This window comes from Homalodisca vitripennis, chromosome 7 (assembly GCF_021130785.1).
Source record: "Homalodisca vitripennis isolate AUS2020 chromosome 7, UT_GWSS_2.1, whole genome shotgun sequence".
Lineage (NCBI taxonomy): Eukaryota > Metazoa > Arthropoda > Insecta > Hemiptera > Cicadellidae > Homalodisca > Homalodisca vitripennis.
Window position 1 is genome coordinate 106,424,562 of NC_060213.1, and position 8,645 is coordinate 106,433,206.

The following is an 8,645-nucleotide window of genomic DNA, read 5'->3' on the forward strand; positions in this document are numbered from 1 at the left end:
CGCTCTAAATAATTAAAAATCACATAAATCATCAGTTATCCATGCAATGTTAAATGTTTGCATAATATCAGAAATACTCGAATTCAATAAGACTGCGATATAACTTAGAGAATATAGCTTTGCAATACTTGTGCATCACAAGATTTTCTTTCTTGCTATTGTTTAATTCATATAATTTTGTTGTTGTTTCGTCTATTGTTTTTATTACTAACGAATTTATAATTTCCTTTATAAACCTTGTAAATGAGTGGCCTTCCATGAAAATTAAATTAAATTACTTATTAGTTCCTAGTAACCGAGCCTCACAACTCGCTAAAAATCGTTTAGTCCTAATTCCATAACACCTAAATGACTCCGAACATACCAATTTTCAAACCGAAGTTCGAATCTATTACCGATTACGGTGCAAACGCCGATAAAATTAGTGAGTCATTATAAAATTCAACCGAATAATAACATTTAGCTAGCCTCCCGCGAGTGCTGTGGGTGAATGGCCTTGGGTCAGTGCGGACGCGGGAGCGAGCGGCGGCATTTGTGAAGTGAGGTTATGTTGTGAAATTCAAGAGGCACTGTAGGGCTGCTATCTGCCGACGTAATTTGTAACGACCAACGGAAACAGCTGTCAGACATGTCTAGTCAGCTGACTGTGATAAAACCAACCTCTGAGATGCTAGCGTGATGTTTGCACAAGGTAAACAAAGTATTGTTATCAGCGGTGTTGTAGTAGTTTTTCGTGTTTGCCTTGTCTGATAACTTGGTCTTTTACGAGGGTCAAGAAGCTACAAAATGAGGGCAAAACCATTGTACGGTTATCTACTATCAGACGTGGCCACTCATTAACACAACATATGGGAACATCCAGATGTGCTACTGAGTGAAATCTGGTCCACTGGTGTAGTTCAGAATGCCTATAGCAAGAAATCTCTTCAAAATCTCCATTTTGGACTCATATTTGATTAATCTTACTATCCTATTTCTAAGTTCCGGTACTTTGGGATTATACCGACCACACCAGTATGAAGAACACAAAAATATAAATTTATAGAAACAAACATGATAGAACGAAAAAAAAACTCTGTAATTACAAAATTACAAACTTACAAGCATTTCCAGGTATTGTGATCGGTATTGTTGTCGCTGTTATCTTATCTTTCTCGAGAATCCCGATTACGGCAGGCCGCGCGGCATCACATGATTTGCAAGGTACATAATTGCCTTTCCATTACAATTCAATTTATATTTCTGATCAGCCCCTCTAGAATTTGATATTTTACTGATAGGTACTATCTCGAGGGATGTTTTTCTTTCGTTGACGGCGGAGGCACTCGAATTTTGGGTGGCGGAATGTGATCAAGAATAAAAACAAGTTTGGAGTGTTTTTTCAATAAAGAGTTTAGTTTTAGTTTGGTAATGTTTGTTTTTGTTGAATTTTTGTGTTTGGAGAAATGTAGAGGTAAAACACGGAAGTACAACAAAGCGACGCGACTCTGCAATCACGTTATCTACTAGACCGCTCGACTTTGACCTCTGTCTGAGGATGAGGAGGGGTTTGCGATAAGACAATTCCTGTTTTATATTGACGAAATATTGTTTTACGCTAATCTAGTAATCAGTAGAAGCAAAATGTCAAATAATGATTCATGTCTGGGTGTGGTCGGTATAATCCCAAAGTACCTAAGTTCCTATAAGAAATACGTGTACGGAATCTTTTCAATTTGTAATTAATAACAAAACACTAAACAAAATGCAGTTGAACCTCAATTTTATAGAACTCCGAGAATGAATACTGAGTTTCCTTTAGGCCAGACGCATACTGAAAGCTATGTGACGTTACATGTGCCTCTCGATGGTTTTGTTTCGAGGCCAAATATCTCGTTATGTTATTTTCAGTGTGCGAGTACTTCCAAGGAGTAGTTAGAAGTAAGTGTCAATATAACAACTAACTTTCCATCACACTTCTGTAAGTCAGATATCTTTAACGCCTGCATTTCTAGTCATGATGAAGGTAAGATAATATAGCTTCTTTCCCCGACTAATCCAACTGGAGATAATTTATTGATGATCTTCAATAACTCATCAGGTGCACAATTGAGTGAACTACGATGCTCTGAACATGTTCCCAAAGTACAGTGAGGCAATCGAGCTTTCTACACATAGCGCATATATGGTGGGCAGGGTTCATTCAATGTAAATGTTGAGTTTAGCTCCAGTTTACCTTCCTATTAGTGCAGCGTCTGAATATATCTCCAGATTTTGGGAGTCAAGTCTGTGAAAGCGTCTGATTTCAGAGGTTGCACTAAGAGGAAGGTGAACTGGAGCTAAACTCAACATTCTGAATCAAGACTTTCCGCCATAGCTATGTTACATAAAGTTACAATTTTGCCATATTACAAAAAGTTGCAAAAAATGTATACAGTCAAACTTTATGAGTCGTATATCTTTTCTAATTAAGTTTTCTTTAGAACGGAATATTCCTTGAAGCTTTTAAACCTTGTAAAGTATAACACTCCTCTAATACAAAAAAGGAAATATTTCACAAATTACAAAATTATTATCCTACTTCCTTATTGCTAACTTTAAACTAAATTCTTAAGACCATAAAAAACAAATGTGTGTGTGTGTGTGTGTGTGTGTGTGTGTGTGTTCTCTCTAATTATTAATGCACTTTTTGGATCGTAATAACCAATATGTAACTTTAAACACTATACTTTTACAAATATATTTAATAAATCTAGGAACTAAATAAAATAATTAGGAAAATTTATAGAGAAACAAAAATTGTGTAGGCTATAAGTAGTTGTTAACAGTATTATTTAATATTGGAATCATTCACATTCAATTTGATTTAAATCTTGCTTTCACAATAGAACACAGCCATTTCAATTTGGACACAATTAAAATTTGGGACATTACAATTTTTTGTTATTTAAAAATTTAAAGTGGGCGATTAATACAGTGTGCATTGAAACTATTTTTATTTGCAACTAGGATTTGAAGACAACCTAAATCTATACATTTTCATTTTATTCTTATTGACCACTTAAAATAAATAGTTCAAATGCCATTATTGCAGGCTAGAAAACTAAGGCTAACGATAAATTATCATACGAAGTAGATACAAACCCACTTTCAGTTGTTAAAAGACATATATAAATTTTACAGTTCAAATATAATTAAAGTAAAATTCATAATTTAAGCCTTCACAATCTTTAGCCATATGTTCAAATTCAAATGATATATTATATGACTTACAATAAAATATAAAAATAAGTTTCAAATCTGCTCTAAAATATTATTTAATCATTGCAATTAATGTAATACATAATAGTAGCAGTATTTATAATTTAGATATACTTCTATAACGCTTGCAGAGAAATAATGCAGTTGCAGTACAATTATGTGGAATAATTGCGGTTTATCATTGCAGGCGTTTGGTTTAAACTCCCAATTAGTGGTTTAAAGGGATAAAATATTGGCAGTAAAATAATACATACAACAAAATCATGAGATTTAAATTTAAAGTTATGTTCAAATAGGTATACTGCCATTCCAATTCTATTCTAATGGTGTTTCTAAATAGAAGGAATCCAAGAATATTGAACGACCATAATATCTGGACTTTAAGGAACACTGGTGTTGGGTTTTTGTAATTACGAATTCCTTCTTGTTGAATAACGAGTATCATCAACCTGAGTACAAGTTTTGTGTGTTTTGCAGTTAATATTTTTAAGAGCTTGTGTGTTTATTGAGTGTGAGAAGCACTCAGACTAAGAAGGCTTACATTGCTTAAGGACCGACAATTCCTTCATAAAATGTTGTGTCTTTGTCCGCACATTTGAGGTCAAATACCAATGGCAGTCGGAGTGTTTGTGCGATACTCTTGATAGAAAGACCCTAGAGGCTTGAAACTTGGTACATAGGTTCCTCTTGGTTCAGTCCTCTTGGAAGAACTCTGTTAATTTGGGGGTCAAATGAAAAATGACAGTCCGTCCATCTATTTGTGTGATAACCCTTAATAGAAAGATTCTAGAGATTTCGAGTCTAGTACTTTGGTTTCTCTCAATCCAAAGAAAACTCTATTAATATTTGGGTCAAATACTAATGGCAGTCCGACCGTCTGAGAGGCTTAAAACTTGGTACATAGGTTCCTCTTGGTCTAGTCCTCTTGGAAGAACTTTACTGATTTTGGGGTCAAATGAAAAATGACAATCCGTCCATCTGTGTGATAACTCTTAATAGAAAGATTCTAGAGATTTCGAGTCTAGTACTTTGGTTTCTCTTAATCCAAAGAAAAACTCTATTAATGTTTGGGCCAAATACCAATGGCAGTCCGAGCATCAGTGTGGTAACTCTTGATAGAAACGTTCTGGAGAATTGAAACTTTTGATTGAAGAACTTTATTGATTTTGGTGTCAAATGTCACATTGCAGTCCGTCCGTCTGTCCGTCAACTCTTTCGTTTCATTCTGTCGGATCTTTTGATACTTGTATCTACCGGTTTATTCTCTTTAAACTCAACCGTCGTTCTCTTCAACAGTCAGGGGGAGTAGTACTATGGAGGCCCATAACACCCTAGAAGATAAGATAGAATAGTTGTAGACTGGTGCTGTGCTAATAAGTTAAGTCTGAATACTGGGTTAGGTGCAGGACTTAGCACTTAGCTTGTCACCGCAAAGGAAAGAAATCTGTGCTTTGAAGCTCCTGGGTATATTTTTACAAACTGACTTAAAATGGGGTAATCATATTAACAATGTAGCCACCAAACTAGCAAAGGGGGGCTCTTTTTGTTGAGATCTCTGAAGAGCAGTGTTACTTCTGCCATCCTTCTGAGCATATACTATGATTCATAGCCATCTTAGCTACGGTATCTCCTTATGGGGTAATTTCGGATGGTGAAAAGTTTTTACATTACAGAAGAGGGCAGTCAGGTTAATATGTGGCGCTCTGGATCAAACTCATTGTAAACTTTTATTCATATAGGCCTACCTAGGAGTAATTTAATTGCCATCACTGTACGTCTTCTCAACCTTGTTGCATATTAAAGAAAATATTAATAAATTTAATGACTCACCCAGTATTCCAGCTTTAACACTACATATAAACATAATTTAAACACGAAAACATGTGTGTATACTAGTACACAAAATAGTTTTGAATATATGGGTATAAAAATGTACAATGTTTTACCAAATAATGTCAAGCAATTGCTGTACAATAAATTTAAGTCCGCAGTTAAGAGCTTTCTAGCAAAAAACTGTTTATACGAGGTCTGTGAGTATTTTGACGTAATTAAATCTAACTTTAATTGGAAAATATTCTAGCCTGAGTGATCTTTGACCATCGTTACGCTGTACAGTCTTCAACATTAAAAATCTTGAATCTTGAAGTTGATAAAACTTTTGTATCTTTCTTCGATGACAAAGTAAGGAGACCTTGAGAAGCAGCCTGGTATGTGAGGAACGCGAGCAAGTCACACACGCTACCCCAATAAACCGGCAACCTCGGTATATTTGTACAGAACATTCCGACGCTATCTCGACAGGTAATATATGGCAGTGTAGGTGCGGAGCGGCGCGGGCTAGCGTCGTCACCACGTTAAATAAGAACATTACTTAAATGGTTTGTTCCTGTTGTGCTTACACAATGAGGTAGTCTCTGTGTCAAAACAAGCCAGTGAGGAGGTGGAGGGAACATTACGTTTTGGCACAAATAAGTCTTTGATCCTTGAAGGAAATTACAAGAAAGAGCGTGCAGAGCAGGATTCCGACACGAATGATTTTGTTCATTAAAATTTACTGGAATTCACAGTTTATAAACTTAAAATTCAATTGATTTAGTCTAGTAGCCGAAAGCAAAGTTGCACTGTATGATCACAAAAGATTTACAATGTATACACAATTCGGTCGCCAGCCGCGCTTATTTGGGTCGTAATGGGACGGTTTCAAAGGGTTAAAATTGGAAATGATAATTTTTCTCAGATCATATTTTATTAACTTCACGCTTGATTACCAACCATCACATACGTAATTTAATGTTAAACCACTGTCCGCTTGTCCTTTATACACCAAATATAGGGCGAGTTATTTGTGGTGATACAGACATGTTGGCGGTTACATATGATGGAGTAGGAGGAACCAATACATTTGAATGTACATTTAAAATAGTCAAAGCTTCCATCCAAACTTTAACAAACAAAATAGAACAAATTACACTTATTATTATGATTTACAAATAGGTACGATCAATCGGCGACATGAATTGGCGACACCCACGTTTTTATTAGCTTTTGTAGTTTTTGTGAGCACCAGAAAAGGCTAGACAATCGTAAACAAGCGATTCAATTTTGGTTTCTTGTTACTTATGAGTGTGTGGTTACAATTTCACACAGCATGAGATGGTACAGTTTGTTTCACTGCAAAAAACAAAATTCGCTCCGACCGACGTTGCAATTCGGGACCGATTAATTATAGGCTACTAATTAATTATCTATGAATGAAATTCTACTGATTGATTATTGTTCTTTCCTTAAAGTGTGTTATTAACGTTGGAAGGTTTGAACGAATAATAGGATTTCGGACATTTGCCATCGTTAAACGTTACAAAATGTATACAACTTCTTAAAAATTTCGATGGTTGAAAATTATCCTCTTCTTCAGGTAATTAGAAAGTTAGTAAGTACGTAAAATAGAAAGAACAGAAAGTAAAAAAAAGAGAAAGAAAAGAGGCCTATCATGGATTAGTATTGTTCTGTATGTATTGCATATTTAGTTTATTGTATAACAGCGTTTGGAATTTCTTTCCTCCATCTTGTGTGAATCAGCCCACTAGGCTACTACCAACTGTAATCTGAAACTCTGGGCCACCTTCGGAGAAGTGCGCAGTTGCCAGTTCGTGCAGTCTTGTAATTGCATACATTGTAAATAGTGATGATATAATCGATTGAATTTTACAACTACATTCTCAATCGATTGTTTTATACTCAATATGGGTTTTCAGTTCAATGAAACAATCGACATGTTAGTTTATTTTCAACGTTTCATTTCAGTTACCGTACATGATTAATACTAAGAGGCAAGTAAAAAAAAACTAACAGAAAATTGTGAATAGTGTTGAAAATAAATATTTACTAAGTACTGAATCAAATTTACAGTGAAATTTATTGAATGAACAACCCTTATTTACTGTAACCGCTCGAAAATTGAATATGTTGGTTATAAAAGAGTTAATCACAGTAATCGATAAACAATCTTAATAAGTGGATTTTTACTTCTATAACAAAGTTTATATATACTTGTTTAAAAGATGGAAGCCCTAAAATGATAACATACTAACAGATTTCATTCTTTTAACGAAAACAACCGATAGAACAATACTGACTTAAACTGCTCATTAAAAAAACAACCCATTCGAGAAACTCGAACCGATTGAATAGGTGTTTTGGAACATTGATTGAATCAATTGTTGTCAATCGGTTGTTCCTATCACTAATTTTACATTGTAGGTGAAATCTTATGCAAATTTGTATATAGAATTGAGTGGAGGAAACTGGAGTCTTCCTCGTTCGATACAATTTTCGTCAGCCAAATTATATGAAAATAATATGAATGTGTCGTTTATTCTTCTTTACTCTGTATTTATTAGATAACTGCACTTTTAAATTGAGCACATTACTATTTTAGTATCTTGAAAAGTAAAATGAAGATACAATAAAGTTAGCCTAATCCTTCAAGTTAAACATTGAACATTTTAAAGTATGCCTTTTCACATACACTCATGTTCATGTGTCTGCATGTTCTTTTTTCACTTTACTGTAATAATTTTTTATTATAGTCTATAAACCGGCTGGTAGTGGTGTCTACTTTAGTAGCTTTCAAGATAATGGCTAAACGCATATCCTTGTCATGTTAACATATACTTCTGTACTTTAAAATGTTATTCTTTAAAATGTGTGTACAACTCGCAATTTACTAAAAAAGTACATGGATGGCATTGACATTTATTTGTTTATCCTTCAGGTAAGAGGATAACAAGTTGGTGGCGGGGCCTGTTTATTCCAGATATTTGCGACTTTTGTAAGGATTTTAGAGGTTGGAAACTTGAGCCACTTGGCTTTTTAACAAACTCCTTTGGGCTTGGATATTTTGGATGTGAAATCAAAACTAGGTATAGGGCACTTGATTTTAGCAGAGTATGCGTGTAGCCAGAGGAAAATTACCGTGACTCGGACATCATAATAATGTAGAAATTTCTTGTTTGCTGTTAATATATCAATTATTGACAGACTACTTCTAGATAGTTGATAGGTAAATACAATGAATTTTTAGATAGTAACAAAGGTGGGTACACAACACCCAACAATTTCAGTCACCTTCAGTTTATACCTCTAATTACCTCTTGCTCGACACTGTCTGAAGTTGAAGGTGTATTGAATCGTATTTGAAACTCAGAATATCTTTATTGGCTGACCGTAGCAAAAAATCACTCCTGGGCGTGGACAGTGTCATTTGAATCTATCTGTTTATCTGTAAATTTTGCGTAAACCTTCATTTCAACACAGACAACATCGAGTTGGATGATGGTGTATGTCATTATATGGGATTTGGCAGAGCGTTAGCGAACATGTTTACATTACTGGTATGGGTAACC